This window comes from Pan troglodytes, chromosome 17 (assembly GCF_028858775.2).
Source record: "Pan troglodytes isolate AG18354 chromosome 17, NHGRI_mPanTro3-v2.0_pri, whole genome shotgun sequence".
NCBI lineage: Eukaryota > Metazoa > Chordata > Mammalia > Primates > Hominidae > Pan > Pan troglodytes.
The window spans coordinates 4,401,966-4,421,086 of NC_072415.2; positions in this window are offsets into that span (position 1 = coordinate 4,401,966).

The window sequence follows — 19,121 nt, forward strand, 5'->3', positions numbered from 1 at the left end:
ATTATCAAAAAGTACAGTAAATATATATTACATACTGTACATAAAATATCAAAAAGTACACCAAATATGTGTTATATATACTGTAAATAAAGTATCAAATACTACAGTAATTATATTTAATATACTGTACATAAAATATCAAAAATCACACCAAACGTATATTATATACTGTAAATAAAATATCAAAAAGGACAGTAACTATATACTACACACCCTATGTAAAATATCAAAAACTTCACCAAATATATATTATATAATTTACATAAAATATCAAAAGGACACCAAATATATCTTATATACTGTACATAAAATATCACAAAGTACAGTAAATATATTTCATATATTTTACATATAATATTAACTGAAAGTACATCAAATACACTTTATATACTGTAAATAAATTATCAAAAAGTACAGTAAATATATATTACATACTGTACATAAAATATCAAAAAGTACACCAAATATGTGTTATATATACTGTAAATAAAGTATCAAATACTACAGTAATTATATTTAATATACTGTACATTAAATATCAAAAATTACACCAAACGTATATTATATACTGTAAATAAAATATCAAAAAGGACAGTAACTATATACTACACACCCTATGTAAAATATCAAAAACTTCACCAAATATATATTATATAATTTATATAAAATATCAAAAGGACACCAAATATATCTTATATACTGTATATAAAATATCAGAAAGTACAGTAAATATATTTCATATATTGTACATATAATATTAACTAAAAGTACACCAAATACATTTTATATACTGTAAATAAAATATCAAATAGTACAGTAAATATATATATCATACTGTACATAAAATATCAAAAAGTACACCAAATATGTGTTATATATACTGTAAATAGACTATGAAAAACTACAGTAATTATATTTAATATACTGTACATAAAATATCAAAAATTACACCAAATGTATATTATATACTGTAAATAAAATATTAAAAAGGACAGTCAATATAGATGACACACCCTATGTAAAATATCAAAAACAACACCAAATATGTATTATATAATTTACATAAAATATCAAAAGGACACGAAATATATCTTATATACTGTACATAAAATATCAAAAATACAGTATATATATTTCATATATTGTACATATAATATTAACCGAAAGTACACCAAATACACTTTATATACTGTAAATAAATTATCAAAAAGTACAGTAAATATATATTACATACTGTACATAAAATATCAAAAAGTACACCAAATATGTGTTATATATACTGTAAATAAAGTATCAAATACTACAGTAATTATATTTAATATACTGTACATAAAATATCAAAAATTACACCAAACGTATATTACATACTGTAAATAAAATATCAAAAAGGACAGTAACTATATACTACACACCCTATGTAAAATATCAAAAACTTCACCAAATATATATTTTATAATTTACATAAAATATCAAAAGGACACGAAATATATCTTATATACTGTACATAAAATATCAAAAAGTACAGTAAATATATTTCATATATTGTACATATAATATTAACTGAAAGTACACCAAATACACTTTATATACTGTAAATAAATTATCAAAAAGTACAGTAAATATATATTACATACTGTACATAAAATATCAAATAGTACACCAAATATGTGTTATATATACTGTAAATAAAGTATCAAATACTACAGTAATTATATTTAATATACTGTACATAAAATATCAAAAATTACACCAAACGTATATTATATACTGTAAATAAAATATCAAAAAGGACAGTAACTATATAGTACACACCCTATGTAAAATATCAAAAACTTCAGCAAATATATATTATATAATTTACATAAAATATCAAAAGGACACCAAATATATCTTATATACTGTACATAAAATATCAAAAAGTACAGTAAATATATTTCATATATTGTACATATAATATTAACTGAAAGTACACCAAATACACTTTATATACTGTAAATAAATTATCAAAAAGTACAGTAAATATATATGACATACTGTACATAAAATATCAAAAAGTACACCAAATATGTGTTATATATACTGTAAATAAAGTATCAAATACTACAGTAATTATATTTAATATACTGTACATTAAATATCAAAAATTACACCAAACGTATATTATATACTGTAAATAAAATATCAAAAAGGACAGTAACTATATACTACACACCCTATGTAAAATATCAAAAACTTCACCAAATATATATTATGTAATTTATATAAAATATCAAAAGGACACCAAATATATCTTATATACTGTACATAAAATATCAAAAAGTACAGTAAATATATTTCATATATTGTACATATAATATTAACTAAAAGTACACCAAATACATTTTATATACTGTAAATAAAATATTAAAAAGTACAGTAAATATATATGACATACTGTACATAAAATATCAAAAAGTACACCAAATATGTGTTGTATATACTGCAAATAGACTATCAAAAACTGCAGTAATTATATTTAATATACTGTACATAAAATATCAAAAATTACACCAAATGTATATTATATACTGTAAATAAAATATCAAAAAGGACAGTAAGTATATAGTACACACCCTATGTAAAATATCAAAAACTTCACAAAATATATATTATATAATTTATATAAAATATCAAAAGGACACCAAATATATCTTATATACTGTATATAAAATATCAGAAAGTACAGTAAATATATTTCATATATTGTACATATAATATTAACTAAAAGTACACCAAATACATTTTATATACTGTAAATAAAATATCAAATAGTACAGTAAATATATATGACATACTGTACATAAAATATCAAAAAGTACACCAAATATGTGTTATATATACTGTAAATAGACTATGAAAAACTACAGTAATTATATTTAATCTACTGTACATAAAATATCAAAAATTACACCAAATGTATATTATATACTGTAAATAAAATATTAAAAAGGACAGTCAATATAGATGACACACCCTATGTAAAATATCAAAAACAACACCAAATATGTATTATATAATTTACATAAAATATCAAAAGGACACGAAATATATCTTATATACTGTACATAAAATATCAAAAATACAGTATATATATTTCATATATTGTACATATAATATTAACCGAAAGTACACCATATACACTTTATATACTGTAAATAAATTATCAAAAAGTACAGTAAATATATATTGCATACTGTACATAAAATATCAAAAAGTACACCAAATATGTGTTATATATACTGTAAATAAAGTATCAAATACTACAGTAATTATATTTAATATACTGTACATAAAATATCAAAAATTACACCAAACGTATATTATATACTGTAAATAAAATATCAAAAAGGACAGTAACTATATACTACACACCCTATGTAAAATATCAAAAACTTCACCAAATATATATTTTATAATTTACATAAAATATCAAAAGGACACGAAATATATCTTATATACTGTACATAAAATATCAAAAAGTACAGTAAATATATTTCATATATTGTACATATAATATTAACTGAAAGTACACCAAATACACTTTATATACTGTAAATAAATTATCAAAAAGTACAGTAAATATATATGACATACTGTACATAAAATATCAAAAAGTACACCAAATATGTGTTATATATACTGTAAATAAAGTATCAAATACTACAGTAATTATATTTAATATACTGTACATTAAATATCAAAAATTACACCAAACGTATATTATATACTGTAAATAAAATATCAAAAAGGACAGTAACTATATACTACACACCCTATGTAAAATATCAAAAACTTCACCAAATATATATTATGTAATTTATATAAAATATCAAAAGGACACCAAATATATCTTATATACTGTACATAAAATATCAAAAAGTACAGTAAATATATTTCATATATTGTACATATAATATTAACTAAAAGTACACCAAATACATTTCATATACTGTAAATAAAATATCAAAAAGTACAGTAAATATATATGACATACTGTACATAAAATATCAAAAAGTACACCAAATATGTGTTGTATATACTGTAAATAGACTATCAAAAACTGCAGTAATTATATTTAATATACTGTACATAAAATATCAAAAATTACACCAAATGTATATTATATACTGTAAATAAAATATCAAAAAGGACAGTAAGTATATACTACACACCCTATGTAAAATATCAAAAACTTCACAAAATATATATTATATAATTTATATAAAATATCAAAAGGACACCAAATATATCTTATATACTGTATATAAAATATCAGAAAGTACAGTAAATATATTTCATATATTGTACATATAATATTAACTAAAAGTACACCAAATACATTTTATATACTGTAAATAAAATATCAAATAGTACAGTAAATATATATGACATACTGTACATAAAATATCAAAAAGTACACCAAATATGTGTTATATATACTGTAAATAGACTATAAAAAACTACAGTAATTATATTTAATATACTGTACATAAAATATCAAAAATTACACCAAATGTATATTATATACTGTAAATAAAATATTAAAAAGGACAGTCAATATAGATGACACACCCTATGTAAAATATCAAAAACAACACCAAATATGTATTATATAATTTACATAAAATATCAAAAGGACACGAAATATATCTTATACACTGTACATAAAATATCAAAAATACAGTATATATATTTCATATATTGTACATATAATATTAACCGAAAGTACACCAAATACACTTTATATACTGTAAATAAATTATCAAAAAGTACAGTAAATATATATTACATACTGTACATAAAATATCAAAAAGTACACCAAATATGTGTTATATATACTGTAAATAAAGTATCAAATACTACAGTAATTATATTTAATATACTGTACATAAAATATCAAAAATTACACCAAACGTATATTATATACTGTAAATAAAATATCAAAAAGGACAGTAACTATATACTACACACCCTATGTAAAATATCAAAAACTTCACCAAATATATATTATATAATTTACATAAAATATCAAAAGGACACCAAATATATCTTATATACTGTACATAAAATATCAAAAAGTACAGTAAATATATTTCATATATTGTACATATAATATTAACTGAAAGTACACCAAATACACTTTATATACTGTAAATAAATTATCAAAAAGTACAGTAAATATATATGACATACTGTACATAAAATATCAAAAAGTACACCAAATATGTGTTATATATACTGTAAATAAAGTATCAAATACTACAGTAATTATATTTAATATACTGTACATTAAATATCAAAAATTACACCAAACGTATATTATATACTGTAAATAAAATATCAAAAAGGACAGTAACTATATACTACACACCCTATGTAAAATATCAAAAACTTCACCAAATATATATTATGTAATTTATATAAAATATCAAAAGGACACCAAATATATCTTATATACTGTACATAAAATATCAAAAAGTACAGTAAATATATTTCATATATTGTACATATAATATTAACTAAAAGTACACCAAATACATTTCATATACTGTAAATAAAATATCAAAAAGTACAGTAAATATATATGACATACTGTACATAAAATATCAAAAAGTACACCAAATATGTGTTGTATATACTGTAAATAGACTATCAAAAACTGCAGTAATTATATTTAATATACTGTACATAAAATATCAAAAATTACACCAAATGTATATTATATACTGTAAATAAAATATCAAAAAGGACAGTAAGTATATACTACACACCCTATGTAAAATATCAAAAACTTCACAAAATATATATTATATAATTTATATAAAATATCAAAAGGACACCAAATATATCTTATATACTGTATATAAAATATCAGAAAGTACAGTAAATATATTTCATATATTGTACATATAATATTAACTTAAAGTACACCAAATACATTTTATATACTGTAAATAAAATATCAAATAGTACAGTAAATATATATGACATACTGTACATAAAATATCAAAAAGTACACCAAATATGTGTTATATATACTGTAAATAGACTATAAAAAACTACAGTAATTATATTTAATATACTGTACATAAAATATCAAAAATTACACCAAATGTATATTATATACTGTAAATAAAATATTAAAAAGGACAGTCAATATAGATGACACACCCTATGTAAAATATCAAAAACAACACCAAATATGTATTATATAATTTACATAAAATATCAAAAGGACACGAAATATATCTTATACACTGTACATAAAATATCAAAAATACAGTATATATATTTCATATATTGTACATATAATATTAACCGAAAGTACACCAAATACACTTTATATACTGCAAATAAATTATCAAAAACTACAGTAAATATATATTACATACTGTACATAAAATATCAAAAAGTACACCAAATATGTGTTATATATACTGTAAATAAAGTATCAAATACTACAGTAATTATATTTAATATACTGTACATAAAATATCAAAAATTACACCAAACGTATATTATATACTGTAAATAAAATATCAAAAAGGACAGTAACTATATACTACACACCCTATGTAAAATATCAAAAACTTCACCAAATATATATTATATAATTTACATAAAATATCAAAAGGACACCAAATATATCTTATATACTGTACATAAAATATCAAAAAGTACAGTAAATATATTTCATATATTGTACATATAATATTAACTGAAAGTACACCAAATACACTTTATATACTGTAAATAAATTATCAAAAAGTACAGTAAATATATATGACATACTGTACATAAAATATCAAAAAGTACACCAAATATGTGTTATATATACTGTAAATAAAGTATCAAATACTACAGTAATTATATTTAATATACTGTACATTAAATATCAAAAATTACACCAAACGTATATTATATACTGTAAATAAAATATCAAAAAGGACAGTAACTATATACTACACACCCTATGTAAAATATCAAAAACTTCACCAAATATATATTATGTAATTTATATAAAATATCAAAAGGACACCAAATATATCTTATATACTGTACATAAAATATCAAAAAGTACAGTAAATATATTTCATATATTGTACATATAATATTAACTGAAAGTACACCAAATACATTTCGTATACTGTAAATAAAATATCAAAAAGTACAGTAAATATATATGACATACTGTACATAAAATATCAAAAAGTACACCAAATATGTGTTGTATATACTGTAAATAGACTATCAAAAACTGCAGTAATTATATTTAATATACTGTACATAAAATATCAAAAATTACACCAAATGTATATTATATACTGTAAATAAAATATCAAAAAGGACAGTAAGTATATACTACACACCCTATGTAAAATATCAAAAACTTCACAAAATATATATTATATAATTTATATAAAATATCAAAAGGACACCAAATATATCTTATATACTGTATATAAAATATCAGAAAGTACAGTAAATATATTTCATATATTGTACATATAATATTAACTAAAAGTACACCAAATACATTTTATATACTGTAAATAAAATATCAAATAGTACAGTAAATATATATGACATACTGTACATAAAATATCAAAAAGTACACCAAATATGTGTTATATATACTGTAAATAGACTATAAAAAACTACAGTAATTATATTTAATATACTGTACATAAAATATCAAAAATTACACCAAATGTATATTATATACTGTAAATAAAATATTAAAAAGGACAGTCAATATAGATGACACACCCTATGTAAAATATCAAAAACAACACCAAATATGTATTATATAATTTACATAAAATATCAAAAGGACACGAAATATATCTTATACACTGTACATAAAATATCAAAAATACAGTATATATATTTCATATATTGTACATATAATATTAACCGAAAGTACACCAAATACACTTTATATACTGTAAATAAATTATCAAAAAGTACAGTAAATATATATTACATACTGTACATAAAATATCAAAAAGTACACCAAATATGTGTTATATATACTGTAAATAAAGTATCAAATACTACAGTAATTATATTTAATATACTGTACATAAAATATCAAAAATTACACCAAACGTATATTATATACTGTAAATAAAATATCAAAAAGGACAGTAACTATATACTACACACCCTATGTAAAATATCAAAAACTTCACCAAATATATATTATATAATTTACATAAAATATCAAAAGGACACCAAATATATCTTATATACTGTACATAAAATATCAAAAAGTACAGTAAATATATTTCATATATTGTACATATAATATTAACTGAAAGTACACCAAATACACTTTATATACTGTAAATAAATTATCAAAAAGTACAGTAAATATATATGACATACTGTACATAAAATATCAAAAAGTACAGCAAATATGTGTTATATATACTGTAAATAAAGTATCAAATACTACAGTAATTATATTTAATATACTGTATATTAAATATCAAAAATTACACCAAACGTATATTATATACTGTAAATAAAATATCAAAAAGGACAGTAACTATATACTACACACCCTATGTAAAATATCAAAAACTTCACCAAATATATATTATGTAATTTATATAAAATATCAAAAGGACACCAAATATATCTTATATACTGTACATAAAATATCAAAAAGTACAGTAAATATATATCATATATTGTACATATAATATTAACTAAAAGTACACCAAATACATTTTATATACTGTAAATAAAATATCAAAAAGTACAGTAAATATATATGACATACTGTACATAAAATATCAAAAAGTACACCAAATATGTGTTGTATATACTGTAAATAGACTATCAAAAACTGCAGTAATTATATTTAATATACTGTACATAAAATATCAAAGATTACACCAAATGTATATTATATACTGTAAATAAAATATCAAAAAGGACAGTAAGTATATACTACACACCCTATGTAAAATATCAAAAACTTCACAAAATATATATTATATAATTTATATAAAATATCAAAAGGACACCAAATATATCTTATATACTGTATATAAAATATCAGAAAGTACAGTAAATATATTTCATATATTGTACATATAATATTAACTAAAAGTACACCAAATACATTTTATATACTGTAAATAAAATATCAAATAGTACAGTAAATATATATGACATACTGTACATAAAATATCAAAAAGTACACCAAATATGTGTTATATATACTGTAAATAGACTATGAAAAACTACAGTAATTATATTTAATATACTGTACATAAAATATCAAAAATTACACCAAATGTATATTATATACTGTAAATAAAATATTAAAAAGGACAGTCAATATAGATGACACACCCTATGTAAAATATCAAAAACAACACCAAATATGTATTATATAATTTACATAAAATATCAAAAGGACACGAAATATATCTTATATACTGTACATAAAATATCAAAAATACAGTATATATATTTCATATATTGTACATATAATATTAACCGAAAGTACACCAAATACACTTTATATACTGTAAATAAATTATCAAAAAGTACAGTAAATATATATTACATACTGTACATAAAATATCAAAAAGTACACCAAATATGTGTTATATATACTGTAAATAAAGTATCAAATACTACAGTAATTATATTTAATATACTGTACATAAAATATCAAAAATTACACCAAACGTATATTATATACTGTAAATAAAATATCAAAAAGGACAGTAACTATATACTACACACCCTATGTAAAATATCAAAAACTTCACCAAATATATATTATATAATTTACATAAAATATCAAAAGGACACCAAATATATCTTATATACTGTACATAAAATATCAAAAAGTACAGTAAATATATTTCATATATTGTACATATAATATTAACTGAAAGTACACCAAATACACTTTATATACTGTAAATAAATTCTCAAAAAGTACAGTAAATATATATGACATACTGTACATAAAATATCAAAAAGTACAGCAAATATGTGTTATATATACTGTAAATAAAGTATCAAATACTACAGTAATTATATTTAATATACTGTACATTAAATATCAAAAATTACACCAAACGTATATTATATACTGTAAATAAAATATCAAAAAGGACAGTAACTATATACTACACACCCTATGTAAAATATCAAAAACTTCACCAAATATATATTATGTAAGTTATATAAAATATCAAAAGGACACCAAATATATCTTATATACTGTACATAAAATATCAAAAAGTACAGTAAATATATTTCATATATTGTACATATAATATTAACTAAAAGTACACCAAATACATTTCATATACTGTAAATAAAATATCAAAAAGTACAGTAAATATATATGACATACTGTACATAAAATATCAAAAAGTACACCAAATATGTGTTGTATATACTGTAAATAGACTATCAAAAACTGCAGTAATTATATTTAATATACTGTACATAAAATATCAAAAATTACACCAAATGTATATTATATACTGTAAATAAAATATCAAAAAGGACAGTAAGTATATACTACACACCCTATGTAAAATATCAAAAACTTCACAAAATATATATTATATAATTTATATAAAATATCAAAAGGACACCAAATATATCTTATATACTGTATATAAAATATCAGAAAGTACAGTAAATATATTTCATATATTGTACATATAATATTAACTAAAAGTACACCAAATACATTTTATATACTGTAAATAAAATATCAAATAGTACAGTATATATATATGACATACTGTACATAAAATATCAAAAAGTAGACCAAATATGTGTTATATATACTGTAAATAGACTATAAAAAACTACAGTAATTATATTTAATATACTGTACATAAAATATCAAAAATTACACCAAATGTATATTATATACTGTAAATAAAATATTAAAAAGGACAGTCAATATAGATGACACACCCTATGTAAAATATCAAAAACAACACCAAATATGTATTATATAATTTACATAAAATATCAAAAGGACACGAAATATATCTTATACACTGTACATAAAATATCAAAAATACAGTATATATATTTCATATATTGTACATATAATATTAACCGAAAGTACACCAAATACACTTTATATACTGTAAATAAATTATCAAAAACTACAGTAAATATATATTACATACTGTACATAAAATATCAAAAAGTACACCAAATATGTGTTATATATACTGTAAATAAAGTATCAAATACTACAGTAATTATATTTAATATACTGTACATAAAATATCAAAAATTACACCAAACGTATATTATATACTGTAAATAAAATATCAAAAAGGACAGTAACTATATACTACACACCCTATGTAAAATATCAAAAACTTCACCAAATATATATTATATAATTTACATAAAATATCAAAAGGACACCAAATATATCTTATATACTGTACATAAAATATCAAAAAGTACAGTAAATATATTTCATATATTGTACATATAATATTAACTGAAAGTACACCAAATACACTTTATATACTGTAAATAAATTATCAAAAAGTACAGTAAATATATATTACATACTGTACATAAAATATCAAAAAGTACACCAAATATGTGTTATATATACTGTAAATAAAGTATCAAATACTACAGTAATTATATTTAATATACTGTACATTAAATATCAAAAATTACACCAAACGTATATTATATACTGTAAATAAAATATCAAAAAGGACAGTAACTATATACTACACACCCTATGTAAAATATCAAAAACTTCACCAAATATATATTATGTAATTTATATAAAATATCAAAAGGACACCAAATATATCTTATATACTGTACATAAAATATCACAAAGTACAGTAAAAATATTTCATATATTTTACATATAATATTAACTGAAAGTACACCAAATACACTTTATATACTGTAAATAAATTATCAAAAAGTACAGTAAATATATATTACATACTGTACATAAAATATCAAAAAGTACACCAAATATGTGTTATATATACTGTAAATAAAGTATCAAATACTACAGTAATTATATTTAATATACTGTACATTAAATATCAAAAATTACACCAAACGTATATTATATACTGTAAATAAAATATCAAAAAGGACAGTAACTATATACTACACACCCTATGTAAAATATCAAAAACTTCACCAAATATATATTATATAATTTATATAAAATATCAAAAGGACACCAAATATATCTTATATACTGTATATAAAATATCAGAAAGTACAGTAAATATATTTCATATATTGTACATATAATATTAACTAAAAGTACACCAAATACATTTTATATACTGTAAATAAAATATCAAATAGTACAGTAAATATATATGACATACTGTACATAAAATATCAAAAAGTACACCAAATATGTGTTATATATACTGTAAATAGACTATGAAAAACTACAGTAATTATATTTAATATACTGTCCATAAAATATCAAAAATTACACCAAATGTATATTATATACTGTAAATAAAATATTAAAAAGGACAGTCAATATAGATGACACACCCTATGTAAAATATCAAAAACAACACCAAATATGTATTATATAATTTACATAAAATATCAAAAGGACACGAAATATATCTTATATACTGTACATAAAATATCAAAAATACAGTATATATATTTCATATATTGTACATATAATATTAACCGAAAGTACACCAAATACACTTTATATACTGTAAATAAATTATCAAAAAGTACAGTAAATATATATTACATACTGTACATAAAATATCAAAAGTACACCAAATATGTGTTATATATACTGTAAATAAAGTATCAAATACTACAGTAATTATATTTAATATACTGTACATAAAATATCAAAAATCACACCAAACGTATATTATATACTGTAAATAAAATATCAAAAAGGACAGTAACTATATACTACACACCCTATGTAAAATATCAAAAACTTCACCAAATATATATTATATAATTTACATAAAATATCAAAAGGACACCAAATATATCTTATATACTGTACATAAAATATCACAAAGTACAGTAAATATATTTCATATATTTTACATATAATATTAACTGAAAGTACATCAAATACACTTTATATACTGTAAATAAATTATCAAAAACTACAGTAAATATATATTACATACTGTACATAAAATATCAAAAAGTACACCAAATATGTGTTATATATACTGTAAATAAAGTATCAAATACTACAGTAATTATATTTAATATACTGTACATTAAATATCAAAAATTACACCAAACGTATATTATATACTGTAAATAAAATATCAAAAAGGACAGTAACTATATACTACACACCCTATGTAAAATATCAAAAACTTCACCAAATATATATTATATAATTTATATAAAATATCAAAAGGACACCAAATATATCTTATATACTGTATATAAAATATCAGAAAGTACAGTAAATATATTTCATATATTGTACATATAATATTAACTAAAAGTACACCAAATACATTTTATATACTGTAAATAAAATATCAAATAGTACAGTAAATATATATGACATACTGTACATAAAATATCAAAAAGTACACCAAATATGTGTTATATATACTGTAAATAGACTATGAAAAACTACAGTAATTATATTTAATATACTGTACATAAAATATCAAAAATTACACCAAATGTATATTATATACTGTAAATAAAATATTAAAAAGGACAGTCAATATAGATGACACACCCTATGTAAAATATCAAAAACAACACCAAATATGTATTATATAATTTACATAAAATATCAAAAGGACACGAAATATATCTTATATACTGTACATAAAATATCAAAAATACAGTATATATATTTCATATATTGTACATATAATATTAACCGAAAGTACACCAAATACACTTTATATACTGTAAATAAATTATCAAAAAGTACAGTAAATATATATTACATACTGTACATAAAATATCAAAAAGTACACCAAATATGTGTTATATATACTGTAAATAAAGTATCAAATACTACAGTAATTATATTTAATATACTGTACATAAAATATCAAAAATTACACCAAACGTATATTACATACTGTAAATAAAATATCAAAAAGGACAGTAACTATATACTACACACCCTATGTAAAATATCAAAAACTTCACCAAATATATATTTTATAATTTACATAAAATATCAAAAGGACACGAAATATATCTTATATACTGTACCTAAAATATCAAAAAGTACAGTAAATATATTTCATATATTGTACATATAATATTAACTGAAAGTACACCAAATACACTTTATATACTGTAAATAAATTATCAAAAAGTACAGTAAATATATATTACATACTGTACATAAAATATCAAAAAGTACACCAAATATGTGTTATATATACTGTAAATAAAGTATCAAATACTACAGTAATTATATTTAATATACTGTACATTAAATATCAAAAATTACACCAAACGTATATTATATACTGTAAATAAAATATCAAAAAGGACAGTAACTATATACTACACACCCTATGTAAAATATCAAAAACTTCACCAAATATATATTATATAATTTACATAAAATATCAAAAGGACACCAAATATATCTTATATACTGTACATAAAATATCAAAAAGTACAGTAAATATATTTCATATATTGTACATATAATATTAACTGAAAGTACACCAAATACACTTTATATACTGTAAATAAATTATCAAAATGTACAGTAAATATATATGACATACTGTACAAAAAATATCAAAAAGTACACCAAATACGTGTTATATATACTGTAAATAAAGTATCAAATACTACAGTAATTATATTTAATATACTGTACATTAAATATCAAAAATTACACCAAACGTATATTATATACTGTAAATAAAATATCAAAAAGGACAGTAACTATATACTACACACCCTATGTAAAATATCAAAAACTTCACCAAATATATATTATGTAATTTATATAAAATATCAAAAGGACACCAAATATATCTTATATACTGTATATAAAATATCAGAAAGTACAGTAAATATATTTCATATATTGTACATATAATATTAACTAAAAGTACACCAAATACATTTTATATACTGTAAATAAAATATCAAATAGTACAGTAAATATATATGACATACTGTACATAAAATATCAAAAAGTACACCAAATATGTGTTATATATACTGTAAATAGACTATGAAAAACTACAGTAATTATATTTAATATACTGTCCATAAAATATCAAAAATTACACCAAATGTATATTATATACTGTAAATAAAATATTAAAAAGGACAGTCAATATAGATGACACACCCTATGTAAAATATCAAAAACAACACCAAATATGTATTATATAATTTACATAAAATATCAAAAGGACACGAAATATATCTTATATACTGTACATAAAATATCAAAAATACAGTATATATATTTCATATATTGTACATATAATATTAACCGAAAGTACACCAAATACACTTTATATACTGTAAATAAATTATCAAAAAGTACAGTAAATATATATTACATACTGTACATAAAATATCAAAAAGTACACCAAATATGTGTTATATATACTGTAAATAAAGTATCAAATACTACAGTAATTATATTTAATATACTGTACATAAAATATCAAAAATTACACCAAACGTATATTACATACTGTAAATAAAATATCAAAAAGGACAGTAACTATATACTACACACCCTATGTAAAATATCAAAAACTTCACCAAATATATATTTTATAATTTACATAAAATATCAAAAGGACACGAAATATATCTTATATACTGTACCTAAAATATCAAAAAGTACAGTAAATATATTTCATATATTGTACATATAATATTAACTGAAAGTACACCAAATACACTTTATATACTGTAAATAAATTATCAAAAAGTACAGTAAATATATATTACATACTGTACATAAAATATCAAAAAGTACACCAAATATGTGTTATATATACTGTAAATAAAGTATCAAATACTACAGTAATTATATTTAATATACTGTACATTAAATATCAAAAATTACACCAAACGTATATTATATACTGTAAATAAAATATCAAAAAGGACAGTAACTATATACTACACACCCTATGTAAAATATCAAAAACTTCACCAAATATATATTATATAATTTACATAAAATATCAAAAGGACACCAAATATATCTTATATACTGTACATAAAATATCAAAAAGTACAGTAAATATATTTCATATATTGTACATATAATATTAACTGAAAGTACACCAAATACACTTTATATACTGTAAATAAATTATCAAAATGTACAGTAAATATATATGACATACTGTACATAAAATATCAAAAAGTACACCAAATACGTGTTATATATACTGTAAATAAAGTATCAAATACTACAGTAATTATATTTAATATACTGTACATTAAATATCAAAAATTACACCAAACGTATATTATATACTGTAAATAAAATATCAAAAAGGACAGTAACTATATACTACACACCCTATGTAAAATATCAAAAACTTCACCAAATATATATTATGTAATTTATATAAAATATCAAAAGGACACCAAATATATCTTATATACTGTACATAAAATATCAAAAAGTACAGTAAATATATTTCATATATTGTACATATAATATTAACTAAAAGTACACCAAATACATTTTATATACTGTAAATAAATTATCAAAAAGTACAGTAAATATATATGACATACTGTACATAAAATATCAAAAAGTACACCAAATATGTGTTGTATATACTGCAAATAGACTATCAAAAACTGCAGTAATTATATTTAATATACTGTACATAAAATATCAAAAATTACACCAAATGTATATTATATACTGTAAATAAAATATCAAAAAGGACAGTAACTATATACTACACACCCTATGTAAAATATCAAAAACTTCACCAAATATATATTTTATAATTTACATAAAATATCAAAAGGACACGAAATATATCTTATATACTGTACCTAAAATATCAAAAAGTACAGTAAATATATTTCATATATTGTACATATAATATTAACTGAAAGTACACCAAATACACTTTATATACTGTAAATAAATTATCAAAAAGTACAGTAAATATATATTACATACTGTACATAAAATATCAAAAAGTACACCAAATATGTGTTATATATACTGTAAATAAAGTATCAAATACTACAGTAATTATATTTAATATACTGTACATTAAATATCAAAAATTACACCAAACGTATATTATATACTGTAAATAAAATATCAAAAAGGACAGTAACTATATACTACACACCCTATGTAAAATATCAAAAACTTCACCAAATATATATTATATAATTTACATAAAATATCAAAAGGACACCAAATATATCTTATATACTGTACATAAAATATCAAAAAGTACAGTAAATATATTTCATATATTGTACATATAATATTAACTGAAAGTACACCAAATACACTTTATATACTGTAAATAAATTATCAAAATGTACAGTAAATATATATGACATACTGTACAAAAAATATCAAAAAGTACACCAAATACGTGTTATATATACTGTAAATAAAGTATCAAATACTACAGTAATTATATTTAATATACTGTACATTAAATATCAAAAATTACACCAAACGTATATTATATACTGTAAATAAAATATCAAAAAGGACAGTCAATATAGATGACACACCCTATGTAAAATATCAAAAACTTCACCAAATATATATTATGTAATTTATATAAAATATCAAAAGGACACCAAATATATCTTATATACTGTACATAAAATATCAAAAAGTACAGTAAATATATTTCATATATTGTACATATAATATTAACTAAAAGTACACCAAATACATTTTATATACTGTAAATAAAATATCAAAAAGTACAGTAAATATATATGACATACTGTACATAAAATATCAAAAAGTACACCAAATATGTGTTGTATATACTGCAAATAGACTATCAAAAACTGCAGTAATTATATTTAATATACTGTACATAAAATATCAAAAATTACACCAAATGTATATTATATACTGTAAATAAAATATCAAAAAGGACAGTAAGTATATAGTACACACCCTATGTAAAATATCAAAAACTTCACAAAATATATATTATATAATTTATATAAAATATCAAAAGGACACCAAATATATCTTATATACTGTATATAAAATATCAGAAAGTACAGTAAATATATTTCATATATTGTACATATAATATTAACTAAAAGTACACCAAATACATTTTATATACTGTAAATAAAATATCAAATAGTACAGTAAATATATATGACATACTGTACATAAAATATCAAAAAGTACACCAAATATGTGTTATATATACTGTAAATAGACTATGAAAAACTACAGTAATTATATTTAATATACTGTACATAAAATATCAAAAATTACACCAAATGTATATTATATACTGTAAATAAAATATTAAAAAGGACAGTCAATATAGATGACACACCCTATGTAAAATATCAAAAACAACACCAAATATGTATTATATAATTTACATAAAATATCAAAAGGACACGAAATATATCTTATATACTGTACATAAAATATCAAAAATACAGTATATATATTTCATATATTGTACATATAATATTAACCGAAAGTACACCAAATACACTTTATATACTGTAAATAAATTATCAAAATTACAGTAAATATATATTACATACTGTACATAAAATATCAAAAAGTACACCAAATATGTGTTATATATACTGTAAATAAAGTATCAAATACTACAGTAATTATATTTAATATACTGTACATAAAATATCAAAAATTACACCAAACGTATATTATATACTGTAAATAAAATATCAAAAAGGACAGTAACTATATACTACACACCCTATGTAAAATATCAAAAACTTCACCAAATATATATTATATAATTTACATAAAATATCAAAAGGACACCAAATATATCTTATATACTGTACATAAAATATCACAAAGTACAGTAAATATA